At 51.3% G+C, this 14,015-nt stretch overlaps 1 protein-coding gene across 9 annotated transcripts in view; it reads right to left on the bottom strand.

Annotated features, from left to right (window-relative positions):
• Nucleotides 1-14,015, bottom strand: part of RPH3A (rabphilin 3A) — a 278,545-nt gene that overhangs the window by 67,619 nt on the left and 196,911 nt on the right. The gene's annotated exons all lie outside the window — the stretch shown is intronic.

The raw sequence follows: 14,015 nt of genomic DNA, 5'->3' as shown, positions 1-14,015 counted from the left end.
ACAGTGGCCAGGGAGATCTTTACAAACACAACTCACAGCTTGTAAAAACAGCACCCCACGGCGAAACACAGAGCTACTGTGGGATCCAGCAATTCCACACCTAAGTATCGACCCGCCCAGGGGAAACGAAAACATATGTTCACCCAAAAACGTGTACGCGGATGCTCGTAGCAGCATCATTCGTAACAGCCAAAGAGTGGGAATGACTCCGTATTCACCAAATGATGAGCCTACAAACAAGATGTGGTGTGGTCTAGGCGATGGAAGGTTATGTAGCCGTAAAAAGGAAAGAGGTTCTGACATGCGCCACGCGGATGAACCTTGAAAACAGGGTGCTGAGTGAAAGATGCCACATTGTGTGATTCCATTTGTAAGAAACATCCAAACCTACAGAGGCGGAAAATAGATTTTGGTTGCCAGGGGCTGGGGAGGGTGGGGGGACTAGGAGGTGATGGCTTTGGGGCACGGGGCTTCTTTGGGGGGGCAATGAGAATGTTCTAAAATTCATTGTAAAGGGTGAATTGTTATGTGAAATGTATCTCAGTGAAGTGGGGGGAGGGTGGGACCATCACTTTGGGAAGCTGGCAGGCCCATTAAAGCTATGGACGTTCATCTCCCCTACAGTTCACGAGTGCGACTCTTAGGATTACACCCAAGGAGAAAATGCTCACGTTCTAAGCATGTACAAGAATGTTCACAGCTTCCTGATTCACAACAGCTAAAACCTAGAAACAATCCAAATGCCCATCAACAGGAGAGTAGATAGATCCGTGTGGTCTGTCCACGCAGTGGGATGCTGGTCTGCAATAAAAGACAAACCCCTGATGTATGTAGCGATAGGGACACATCTCACAGACACTATATTTTATGAAGGAGGCCAGCAGCAAAAGAGAACACGCTATATGACAGTGGGCTTCATGGAAGTGAAGAAGAGACAAAGTTATTTGATGATTGTAGAAATCAGAGCAAATCCATTGCTAACTTTGGGGCTGGGGAGGGGCAGCTGGGGAGGGGCCTCTGTAGGATGAAAATGTTCTGTATCTTGATCTGGGTGGTCACTAAACAGGTACATACACCTGCAAAAGCCGTGTCTGCACTTTATGTCCCTTCCCTCCCCACCTCAAATACAGTAAATCAGCCCATGTCACTCTTTTGCTCAGAAGTCTTCAATGGCTCCCTATTGCTCCCAGAATAAAATCTAAACTCCTTGGCATGACCTTGGCTCCTTGTGACCTCCTTCTCTAACTCTACCCCCCACTCTCCTCTTGCTCCCTACGCAGCCCCCCGTGCCCTCTTCCCCAGGCCTCTCTGCCCTTCTTCCACCCCTCACTTCCTCACTCTCCCCTCTGCCCGGAACTCCAGGCCCATATGCCAGGCTCACTGCCGTTTCTTTAGGTGTGTTCCCAGATGTCATCCCCTCAAGGGCCCTCCCCGACTGCTCCATTTAAAACAGCTCCTCCCCCATGTCCTCCACTCTGGCTTCTTTTACTCTTCTTCCTTTACTTTTCTTCACAGCTCGTATCCCTTCCCAAATTTATCGGATGTCTTATTTATTTGCTTAGAGTTTGCCTCTCTCATGTCTAAAACGTAAGCCCCTTGCAGGACTTACTCTGTTCTGTTCTCTCTTAATCTCCAACACTTCACAGAGCGCCTGGCGCATAGAAGGCATTTAATCAACATTTGTTGAATGCATGCGTGAGTCTCCTTCAACACTAAGGCAGTCCAGCTGAACTGAGCCAGGCTCATGTCCTCTGTGAGGCTCCCCAACCCCCTCCCGCAGGTCTGGCCAAAGGGCAAAGCGGGAGAGGCCACGGAGATTACATTTAATTAATTAAAAAACAAAAACTTCGGAACGTGGGTCACTGTGTCCCGTGGGTCCCGATCTCCCTGAAGGTCTTGGCACCACACGGTTTCTGGGATGCTGGGAAGTCGGGAGATGAACAGGGAGAGCACTCTCTCTCCTATCCTGCAGCCCCTGGAGTTATTAAATCTTTGAGTGAGTGAAGCCGGAGGGGGGCCGAGGGCTGGACACATGGGAGGCAAGCCTCTTACAGAAAAGCCATTTCGTCTGCTCCCCTGTGATCGACATAATCTTCTCAGATTAATATGACCATTTCACCGTTTCCACTTGGAAAGCAGGAAGAAAGAAGGGACGTCTCCTGGTGCAAAGGGGATCTGCTGAAAAGAAACTTGTCTCGTTATTGTCTGTGTCAGTTGCTGAGCGAGGCCATCCTGGGTCCCCGGGACCCCTGGCCCCTGCTCGGGCCCAGGTTTTGGGCTTCCTCGGCTGCTCCCGGACGGGGACTCCAAACATTCATTCGAATGCCTTGCCTCCTGCTTTGCAGCAGAGATGTGGTGCTGCCCTCGGGGGACCCCAGGAAGCAGGGAGGGCTGGGACAGGGGTTATACCGTCTCCGCCCACGAACTCTAATCTCCAAATGCTGTTGCTCTCTAGGCGGAACCTGGCGGCCCATCCTCTCCTGCATTCAGTCATGCACACTAGGAGCTCATTTCCTGTTAAAAGTCTGCCTGCAAAGTCCAAGATCATTCATGGAAAGCACCCAGCTCGGTCCTCCAGGCCAGAAGCTACCCTGGACCCTACTGGTTATTTCAGCTTTGCCATCCAGAGAAAGGAGGTCACGTGTCCACAGGCAGACCGTGGCTGGGGGGATGGGGGGACAGATGCAGGTGGAGGGGAGGGGGCACAGCACACATTGCCGATGTCCTGGACAGGAGGGGCGTCCACCCCAAGCCTCTGGGAGTGTTAGCAGCTAAGGGCTCATGGCAGCACCGTTTTCCAGAGAACTGCCCTCAGCCAACAAAAGCAGCTGCCTTGCCCAGAGACACCCCGAGCGCAGCCCAAAGCCAATGAATAACGGGCAGGGGGCAGTGCAAAAGCACAGACTTTTTGTCTCGAGGCAGGACAAGCGTGTGCCAGCATGCTCCAGAGCTCCCCACGGGATCAGGCTGAGGCCAGACTCCAGCTGAAGCCCCGTCCTCGCCTGGCATCCCTCGCTGCTTCCCGGAGTCATCACTGGTACCAGAAAATCCCATCGCGGGTTCTGCTTCTAGAGTACTTGACCTCACGCGGGAGTAGAATTTTAGGAAATCGGGGTTCCGATCCCCAAGCTCATCATGTTACTTAGCCATCTTCTAACCTGATAAAAGGCGAGCCTAAGACACTCTCCTACCTGCCTGCAGATGCTGCCCCAGGAAGTCCAGCCACGATGTCAGGTTTGAGGGCGAGTTAACAGAAGTGGAGAAAGCCTCTGACGTTTTCAGATGCTCCCTGCCTCTCCTATTGCACACTACAGAGAAACCATCACCACAGTGGACAGGAGGCCTGCAGCTCCAGGGAGAAGCCCCAGAGGGAAACCAACCATTGGCGCCAGGAGCAAAAACAGAGATGCCTGTGTCAGATAAATTACATAGGATTCTGCCCTAGGACCCGCAGAACCTCAGCGTCACCGAGCTGATGAATTTCAGCATCTACAACAGTCCCTGACACACAGTGAGCACTTGCAGAAAGATCATCCCCCCTTCCTACTTCCCCTAGACTATAGCTTATGTAACAACGATGACCAACATTTCTTGAGCACCTACTATGCGCAAAATTCCATACCTTCGTCATTTGCTTTAATCCTTACAATCCTACGGTCAGGTAAGTGACATTTTACAGGTAAGAAACTGAGGTTCAGAGTGGTTAAGCCACCTGTTTAAAATCACACAGCTACCAACAAGCAGACTCAGGGTTTTAACTCTCTCCAAAACCCATGTGCTAATCACTACTCGGTTCACACCTACAGAACATTCCTCCCTGGGCTTTAGATTATTGGATCCTGACAGCTCCTGGCTGTATGCCCACCTCTCAGCCCCAGAAACACGCTGAGACCCTCCCCCACCAGCCCCCTACCTAGAGATGCTGAGAGATCACACGCTTTGGCTCGGTCAAGGCCAAAGTCATGGCTTAGATTCCCGTCCTGCAGCTGCAAGTTCAGAAAGCAGAAAATAATTGCCTCCCCAGAAGCCAGAGGCTCCAAGTCTTTTTCCTGGGCACAGGTGATCCCCACCCCCCCCCCCCCACTCCCCAGTCCTGGTGCAAACTCCAAGGAACAGTCTGCTTTCAATAATAAAAGCAACAACAACAACAGCTGTTCACATATCAAGGGCTTACTACGTGCTAAGTGCCTTTCAAGTTTTATCTTGCTCAGCCCTCACAACAGCCTTCGAGATAGGTGTTCTTCTTCTCCCATTTTACAGAGGAGCAACTGAGTCACGATGCATTTAAGCGGGCTTCCCAAGGTCCTGCTTAAAGTGTTTCAACAAAGCAATCTAAACGCCCGGTACTTAGCGCTGGCTAGCCCGTGGTGTGCCTCTGGATAGTGGAATACTGCACAGCGGGAAAGAATAAGGAGATTATTTATGATGGACGTGGATGCATCACTGAGATAAACTGCCTAGTCGTAAAGACCAGGACGTAGGATGATGTTCTCGAAGAGCGCCATTTGTGTGCACAAGGCAAAGCAGGATACGTGCACACGTGTGGCTTGTGGTTATCCATGCGTAAGATACATGTGTCTCTGTAAAGAACTAGCAGGAAACTAGCACAATATTGCTTGCCTCCGGGGAGGGGGACCGTCGCTGAAGCTGAGCTGGGAAGGAGAATTTTTACAACATGCCCCTTCGTGTTTGCAACCGTGTAGATACGTTAGCTATGGAAAAACAAATGAACGTTTATTTTTTTCATGTTTATTTTTTTGTTTTTGAGAGAGAGAAAGAGAGAGAGCTAGCGTACAAGCAGGGAAGGGGCAGAGAGAGAGGGAAACACAGAATCCGAAGCAGGCTCCAGGCTCCGAGCTGCTAGAGAAGAGCCCGATGCAGGGCTTGAACCCATGAACCGGGAGATCATGACCTGAGCCAAAGTCGGACGCTTAACTGAGTCACCCAGGCGCCCCTGAGCATTTATTTATTTATTTATTTATTTTTTCAACGTTTATTTATTTTTGGGACAGAGAGAGACAGAGCATGAACGGGGGAGGGGCAGAGAGAGAGGGAGACACAGAATCTGAAACAGGCTCCAGGCTCTGAGCCATCAGCCCAGAGCCCGACGCGGGGCTCGAACTCACGGACCACGAGATCGTGACCTGGCTGAAGTTGGATGCTTAACCGACTGCGCCACCCAGGCGCCCCTGAGCATTTATTTTTTTCATGTAATTTTAAAATAATAAAGTGCTCCAATGGCTGTCCATCAGAAGAGTTAAGACCTCCCCTGTAACTTCAAAGGAATGTCATGACCCTCTCCCTGCTACCCTCCCCGTATCTCTGACCACCCTCTGGCCACGCTGGCTTTTCCAGCTACCAGGCCTTTGCCTCTGCTGTTCTCTCTGCCTTTATAACACCTTCCTCTTCCTCTCATGTGGCTAATTCCTTCTCAGGCCCCCCTGGTCTCTGCTCAAGTGTCACCTCCTTCAGGAAGCATTCCTTGACTACACTAAGTTACCTCCTTTCACCCATTGCTTGCTGTCACTGTTTGTTTCATTTATAATACTTATAATGATTTGCAATTATCATTTTTTCTTTATCTACTGTGTGTCTCTTCACCTATTCTGTAAGATCCATGAGAGCAGGGCCTGGGTCCAACTTTGTTCGATAATTGTACATCCAATGCATGCAGGGCCAGCTTCACGGGCCCACAACCTAGGCAGCTGCCCAGCGCTCCAGGCCTAGAAGGGTCCAGAATTTGCCTTAATGCTCTGCTGTCACTATCTTGAGATTCTTAACAATAGTTGATCAGGGGGCCCTGCATTTTCGCTCTGCAGCCGGTCCTGAACACGGTATACAGTAGGTGCTCAATAAATAAATCCTCACCTAAGCTCAGTGAGTGCAGTAGGCACTCCATAAACCTGCATGTAAGCGGCAGAGCCAGGCCTGTTCCAGATCTGCCCACCCGCACAGCTTGGTACTAACCCGTATGCCGCCTTGCTTCTGAAACTACCAGGAGACTCTGTCCCAAGCCCAGAGAGGCCAGATTCCAGAACCTTGCCTCTCTCCCCCTATGCATTTTGTTTCTGCCTACTTCTCCTTGGCTCCTGTCAGCGCCGTTTGCTCAGGAGCTGTGCCTCGAACCACCAAATCTCCAGGTCTTCTGTCGGTTTCCGATGAGCTAAGAAAGGAAATCTTAAAGCCCATTTAGCCGCAAGTGTCTACGCATGACTCCTCGGGCTGGGCCGGGCTGGCAGGGGAGCTGTACAGGCCCTTCAGGGCACAGCAGGGAACTGACGTGAGCTACAGCTGTGTGCGTGGAATTCAATGCCACGGTCAGCCCCCCAGCCCCCCAGTCTTGGAATTAAGCCAGATGCTTCACAGCAGACCCCGCAGCCACCAGCTTGGACAGCCCCCACCAGTTCTCTCTCTCTGTCTTTTCCTGTCTCGCCCTTCTTTCCCTGAGTCAGGCCTATCACTGCTTAGTTAGAAATCTAGAAAAACCACGCAGACTATGTGATGGTGTGGGAAATGCAACTTACACCAAGGGCCTTAAATGGGGGGGGGGGGGAGACTGGGAGGGGTGAATGGGAGGTTCCAGGAACAGGGTCCAGGCTGAAAATATGTTTTGTTTGGCCCATGCAGTGTTTTTGAAAAAGTTAAATCAAGCCAATATTCTAAAAGCATGGGATTTAATTAAAAATACAGATTGCCAGCTTCTGTTAAGAAATAGGAAGGATCAAAAAAATACTTACAGAACATCTATTACTGTATGCCAGACACTGTTCTAGGCACCGGGGATACAACATCAAACCAAACCAACAAAACAGAGGAAAATCACTGCCCCCATGGAGCTTAACTTTTAGTGGGGAATCCAGAGGATAACCAAGCAGTAATTCAAATGTAAAAGGCATCAGCTAGTGATGAGCACTTTAGAAAAACAAGACCAAGAAGGGGGACTGGTGATTGAGAGGGAAGGGTGAGTTTTAATAAGTCGTCAGAGGAGGCTTCAGTGAGATATGTTATTTGAGCAAAGACTTGAAGGGGGTAATGGACTGAGCCATGTGAATATTGGAGGCAGAGCATTCCAAACAGAGGGGAAAGCAAGTGCAAAGGCCCTGGGGTGGGCATACGCTGGTAATGTGGAGAAATGACAAGGAGCGCATAGTGGCTGGAGTGGAGTGAGCAAGAGGAAGATAGGTGGGGGCAGAGGTCGGAGCAGTAGTGGGGGCAGGGAGGGGGGCACGTCCGATCATGAGGACCATTTGGGCTTCCACTCTGAGTGATGAGCTGAATATTTCTACTCTGCCCCAACCACGCATCCAGCGTTGACTATTTGCCAGGGTCTTAGGGTTCCGACACATCCCCGCCGAGGCAAGGACATGGGCCAGCAAGGGGAAAGATGCCATCAACCACACTTGATCGAGCCAGGCACCGCTCCGCTTGCCCCCCGGCCTTGCCACGCCAGCCCCGTGTCTCAGAGCTACAGCGTCCCTCGTGCGGCCAGCTACATCTAGCGCCTACAGGCTGCTGTCGGCCTCTCTTTGCTCCCGAAGCCAGCTGGGACATCCCCAGGCTCCCCAGAACCTGGCCACAGGCCTGGAACGGTAAGGCCTTGCTTGGCTCCTTCCCTGCAGAGCCTGCTGGTGCCTAAAACAAGGACAGAGACGGGCCAGAGTAACCCTCGAGACGCAGGCACGTTTGTGCTCCTGGCCTTGAAACAAACGAAACTCACCATCACCTCCGCATGCTTCTCCCACAGCCACACAGCAATAGCGGATGATTCCTGTCATGAGCCTTCGAAGAGGCCCACGGGACAGTCCCCCTGTTAGAGAGTTTTAAGGCAGGCAGAGAGTCTATCCCTCACCGTTGTGAGGGTCCCGGTCATCCTCGCTGCTGCAGCCGCCCCGTCGTAAAGCAGCCACTCCCAGCCCGACCTGCACGTTGGCCACAGATGTGAGCCAGCCCAGACAAGGTCATCCAAGTCTGGCCTAGACCAGAGGAACCACCCAGCTGAACTCAACCCAATCGCTGACCTAAACAATCGTGAGATAAATGAATGGTGGTTGTTCTAAGGCACTCAACGGTGGGGGGCTTGGTTATGCACCAAAAGCTGACCGAGAGAGCAGCCTATCGTCACGGTGCAAGAGCCGGCCTTGGACCCGGAGTCTGGGAATCCAACCTTGGCACCCCTGTTCGTTTTACTTTCTGTTTCGTCATTCTGGGCCTCAGTTTTTGCATCTGCAAAGTGAAGACATAAAAATGCCCACCTTTGTCATGTTTGCCTTGCAGTGTTGTTGGGGAGGGCTCATGAGTGAACACGTGTGCGGGGACCTCGTAATCCAAACTCCTTTTCAAGTGTGAGGCAAGGAGGTCACTGCTAATGTTATCTGAGGGTACGGCTGGGGAGCGGAACAAAGACGTAAATTCCAGATGTTTGTTTAGCTTGAGTGAGACACTGCAGTGGCTCTCTGGGATCGAGACGTCTTGTTTTTGCCTGTTTGGCATTTCTCTCTCTTTGGTGGGGGGAAACGGCAATTTTCCCTTGGGAAGCCCTCCCTCTTTCACGATCAATCTGTGTCGCTTAAGAGGAGCTCATCCATTCTGGTCCCTAGAAGTGGGCCAATTTCCCTTGCCTGGCCAATCAGTGTATTACACCCCATAGGCTACAGTGATTGGTCCAGGGATAGGCACATGACCCAGTCTGGACCAATGAAGACCTGCCCTTAAACTTTTGCTGGAACCATATGGAAAGAAGCATTCTCTTTCCATTGGGATTGCTCAGCTGGTGGAAGAGAAGCTTGGAGCTGCCACTGGTCACTTTTGCCACCACGTGGGAAAGGCTCGCCAAAGCATAAAGTAGAGCTGAGAGATGGAAAGAGGTTGGTTCCTGATGATGCACTGGAATGCTGGATCCAGCCACGCCTGAATGTATCCTCCTGGCCTTTTTAGCCACCATGAGCCAATATGTTTCTCCTTTTTTCATTTCTCAAGTCAATTTGAATTGAATTTTTGCCACTACAACCCTCCTGAGCAGTATGTGTCTTCACAGACCAGCCACCTTGGAGCAAAAGGGGACCTCAAAGGCAGCCTGAATTGGCCAAGGCCTGGAGAGAAATACACCAGCCTTCAACAACCCCCTGGAGCCCCCCCCCCCCCCCCCCCCCCCGCTTCAGAAGCACTGCCACCCAAGCTCAGGCCTTGCAGGAGGACAGGAAACGTTTGTAAAGCACCCTCACCAAGGCCTGCTGAGACCCTGCACTGACAATTAAAATTCAGTGACAACAAACAGCACTAATTAAAAGCAAAACTAAGTACTTAATAAGACAAATGAGGTGGCAGTATTAAAAGCCAGGATGAGAGAGCTGGCATTAATTAAAAACAAAGACTAATCTCTTCCCTCCTCTGAAAAAGCTGTGTCTGTGTGTGTCTAGAAAATGTTCAGCTCTGTTAATGTGCTAAAGAAATGCCATGGGAACAGGCAGGCTCTGGTATTTGTTCTGCCTGGGGGCTGGGGTGATGAGGGTCTTCCTGGAGTGGGGGACCTCTGGGCTGGGCCTTGAAGGATCAGCAGGGGGTGCAAGACTTAAAAGGCAGAGGCAAGGATGGGGATGCGGGTGAGCAAAGACTCAGAAGCTTCAACAGACATGGAATATTTGGCGAATGAGGAATTCATGGGAATGGAGCCTTGGGTGATGGGAGGGCAGGGGGGAGGGGGGGAAACAGGACTGAAAAGAGAGAATGCGGCCGTGATTCACCCCTGTCACCCAAAGCAATGTCCATCCAGACAACCCTGCTTGCATTTAAAGATGCAGGGGCTCCTCGGTGGCTCAATCGGTTAAGCATCCAACTTCGGCTCAAGTCATGATCTCATGGTCTGTGGGTTTGAGCCCCACGTCGGGCTCGGTGCTGACAGCTCAGAGCCTGGAGCCTGCCTCGGATTCTGTGTCTCCCTCTCTCTCTGCCCCTCTCCCGCTTGCACTCTGTCTCTGTCTCTCAAAAATAAATAAACATTTAAAAATTAAAAAATATATATTTCCAGAGGCTAAGACCACATGCTCTTAGCAGACAGTTCAGCAGGGTGATTTAGGGTACGGGCTTGGGGGCCAAGCCCATCCAGCCATCTACCAGCCTGAGAAGCATATCCCCATCCCTGAACTTCAGGGAGGTTCCTCATCTGTAGCATTAGGTCTCAGATCATAATTATCATGAGGCTTAAATGAGACGATGTATGGGAAGTTCCTGGTTCAGGACCCAGCAGGAAACACCCGCTCGTCAAGTGGGAGCTATCATGAATTTATGTTATTATTAACAACAATTATCTCAGTTACATTTTCCTAAAGAGATGGGAGCCCAGCTTTGGCACTAGAAGGAAATATCTCAGGCTTTTTGAAGCCAGAATAAGCCAGAGTAAGCCAGAATAAGTACAGGGAGCATGCTAATGATGAGTACTAGAGATAACCACAATACATATGATGCTATCAGGGGATGGTAACAGTGTAACTATACTAAAGCAAGGGTCGGTTGTTGAGTGCAATGGTTGTCGTCAGTGCAATGACTGCGTTTCTGGTTTTCCACTGTGTGATAGGATGGTCCTTCCCTCTCCCTGGGAAGCCGGGAGAGGCCACATGATCCGTTCGGGCCAATAAACATCCCCAGATGGAAACTGAAGCCGGCGCATCCCCCTTTTTCCTGTCTTCACAATCGCAGATGGATGATGGAACCCCCCTCAGCCTGGGTCCCTGGGGCAGGTCAAAGGCAGAGCAGACACCTATCAACCCACCATTCCCAGAAACCATGAGTGAGAAAGAAATCTCTGTTGCTTCAGCCAGTGAAACCTTGGGGATTGTTTGTTACTGCAAAACAGCCTAATCCGCCCTGTCCGTGCGTCCTACCGGCCAGGAACTACACGAAGTATTTCCCATGCAACCCCTCGTTTGAGCTCCACAACAATCCTAGGACACACGATCTTCTATTACCCAGCTTTACAGATCAGGAAACTGAAGCCCAGAGAGGTCAAGTTCTTTGCCCAAGGACACGCAGCCAGTAAATCACAGCAGGGTGTGCATTCACACACGAAAGGCAGGAAGGATCATCCAGAGTTGATCTTCCTGGGGGAGAATGTCTCCTGCTGGGCAGGGGTACCCCAAACCTTTCCTTCCTTCCCTGAGGTATGAATCTCTCTGCACCCTGAGTCTACAATCCCAAACACTGCACTACACAAAGAGCAGACACTGTTACGGAAGACTCTCCAGGGCTCCCTGCACAGCTCAGCCAATTACCCGATTCTTTGATAAAGTGGAAACTTGGCCTTTGCTGTGTTGTTAACCAAGCTTATCTCTGCTCCAGCAAGGCTGTGGTGTGCGAGGGAAAGAGGAAAGGTTCGGGACAGATTTCTGCGTTGGCACATGCATGCCCAGACACAGGCGGCCCCAAACAGGAAGATGCCACGAGCTAGGTCTGCGTATTACAACGAGTCATTTAGCTTAATGGGCCCTGGCTGCCACTCGGGCCTAAATTGCAATGAAACTCATTCTGATTAAAACCCAGCTACAACTGACTTATCTGCAGCCCTAAATCTCATCACGCCACAGAGACCGCAAGTGCCATCCTGACCCCGCCTCTACCCCGGGTACAAAAGAGAGCAGAGAGGAGCATTTATCCATTAAAAAGATGGCAGCAGGCCTCATCCTCAAACCTGAAGAGCATTTTTGCAACTCATAGACGAGAGACGTGGCATTCCCATTGTACAGACGAGGAGACTGAGGCCCCACTTTGTCAAGGTCACACTGGCAGCAGGTGTAATATCCAGGGATGCAGACCAGGGTCTTGTATAAATGAGCCTTCTAACTACCCTGCTTCATTGACTACTGATGCAAATAACAGAACATTTGGCTAAGCGTATTAATTTGCTGTTTTTATATGGCAAATATGGTTGCATAGTGGCAGTATTGTATGGTCTAACTCAATAATAAAAATAGCTTTGCTGGGTATTTTCCCTTCACCCCTGAAGACACAGTCACCCTCCACCCGGCTCTGTGCCCTAGGAGAATGACCTGTGTGGGTGACATCAGTGGCCCCCTTGCCCTCCGGCTCCTCGTCGGGTTTGTCTAATGGGAGGCACCAGCAGAAGGCTGGAGGGAGGGAAGAGAGAGGCTGGGGCATTTATCCCCTGCTGGTCACCCTGGGTTGGCTGTTGGGGGTCCCAGCTCCCGTCAGGAGGACCCCTCCGTACAACCCTTTCTCTTCTGGATCCACAGCTGTTCCCTTTCTGCCCCTCCAGGCCGAGAGATGGGCCTGCTGGAGTGTTCACGTGACTCTAAATATCTCTTCGTTAAACTCACCTCGGTCCTTAAACTGGGCGTGCAACCAGCTTCTGCTGCTCGCCAGGCACTGTTCGGGGAACTTAGCTCACCTAATCTTCACGGCGACCCAGTGAACGATGATCATTCCCCTTTCATGGGGGAGGCACCTGGAGCACAGAGAGGTCAGGTGACCTCTTCTAGATCACACAGCTAGGAGATGACGGGGACACATTTGGAATCCCTGCAGTGTGGCTCCGGAGCCTGTGCATTTGACCAGCTCACCAACGTGCCCTGAGGGTCTGTCCTTAGCAAAGGTAGGTTGGCACAGAAACGAACGGCACCAGCCTTCTGATGGGCAACTTCCAATACCACCTCCTTCCGTCTTCAATTCCATCCTGTGAGGCAGGCCCTGACGTTACTCCGTGCCTGGGGCTCAGAGGGGTGCGTTAATTGCCCAAGGTCACCAGCCAGGAGTGGTGGAGCCAGCCAGCCTACGAACCCCGGTTTGTCTCCCTTTAATGCCAACACCCTTGACCGAGACTCTGGACAACACCTCCTAGAACGTGGCCGCCTGGCGGCTGGGAGACTGGCTTAGGTAAAGAATGGCTTTCTAACCGTCAGAGGTACCAAAAGGAGGATGTGCTGCTTTGAGAGGTGATGAGCGGTCACACCAGACGTCATCCACACAAACAGCAAAACTGCCTGTTGGGGCTGCTGTAAAGATGGTGAGGTGATTTCTGAAACGGCCTCTCCTTTCTGCATTTGGGAAAGAACAGCTCAAGCTCACAGACTCTCCCCGGTCATGTGCGGGCAAAACTCCTTACGCTAACTCCCTAGCTTGGCCTGACTCTCTTTTAATGTTTGTTCCTTTTTGAGACAGAGAGAGAGAGAGAGAGAGAGAGAGAGCGCTAGAGAGAGCACGAGTGGGGGAGGAGCAGAGAGAGAGGGAAACACAGAATCTGAAGCAGGCTCCAGGCTCTAAGCTGTCAGCACAGAGCCCAACACAGGGCTTGAACCCACAGACCGTGAGATCATGACCTGAGCTCAAGTCAGATGCTTAACCGACTGAGCCACCCAGGCACCCCGGACTCTCCTACCAAGCAGGCAGAACCAGTCCCTTCAGACAGCAAGATTAAGTCCTCTGGCCTCAGACGCTCCCTGCCCTGGGAAAATGCATATTTTCACTTCCTCCTTGTGAAGCAGAGGAAATCAAGGCCCCAGGAAGGGCTCTAACTTGTTTTCTTGCCTCAGCACAACACACACACACACACACACACACACACACACACACACACACACACGTCCGTCTCATTTTCACCCATGGTACAAATCTCATGATAGAATTTTCCATCAAGGGCTTGGGCTTTGGAGTCCCATGGTCACCCTAGCAAACTATTTGGGCAAATAGCCTGCCCAAACTCTGGGCAAACTTATTTAACTTCTCGGAGTCTCAGCTGGCTCATCTGGAAAATGGGGGCTGTAACAGCACCCACTTCATTGGGCTGGTGAGAGGTGGGAGTGGAAAACAGAGTAATGAAGGTTACCTAGCCCAGGGCGGGTACAGGTGCTACTCAGGTGTTCTTCCAGAACCTTCACCACCCCAAAAAATAACACGAGTTAGTCTCTGGCCAGGAAGGATACCTCTTGCCTTGCACCATCTGGCTACAGCCACTTCCCCGGCGTATGGATCCTAAGAAATCTGAGGCCACTTCAGACAGAACAAAAAGC

This window comes from Felis catus, chromosome D3 (genome assembly GCF_018350175.1).
Source record: "Felis catus isolate Fca126 chromosome D3, F.catus_Fca126_mat1.0, whole genome shotgun sequence".
Lineage (NCBI taxonomy): Eukaryota > Metazoa > Chordata > Mammalia > Carnivora > Felidae > Felis > Felis catus.
Note: the sequence above shows the minus strand (reverse complement) of the source record. Positions and strands in the feature narration are given on the sequence as shown.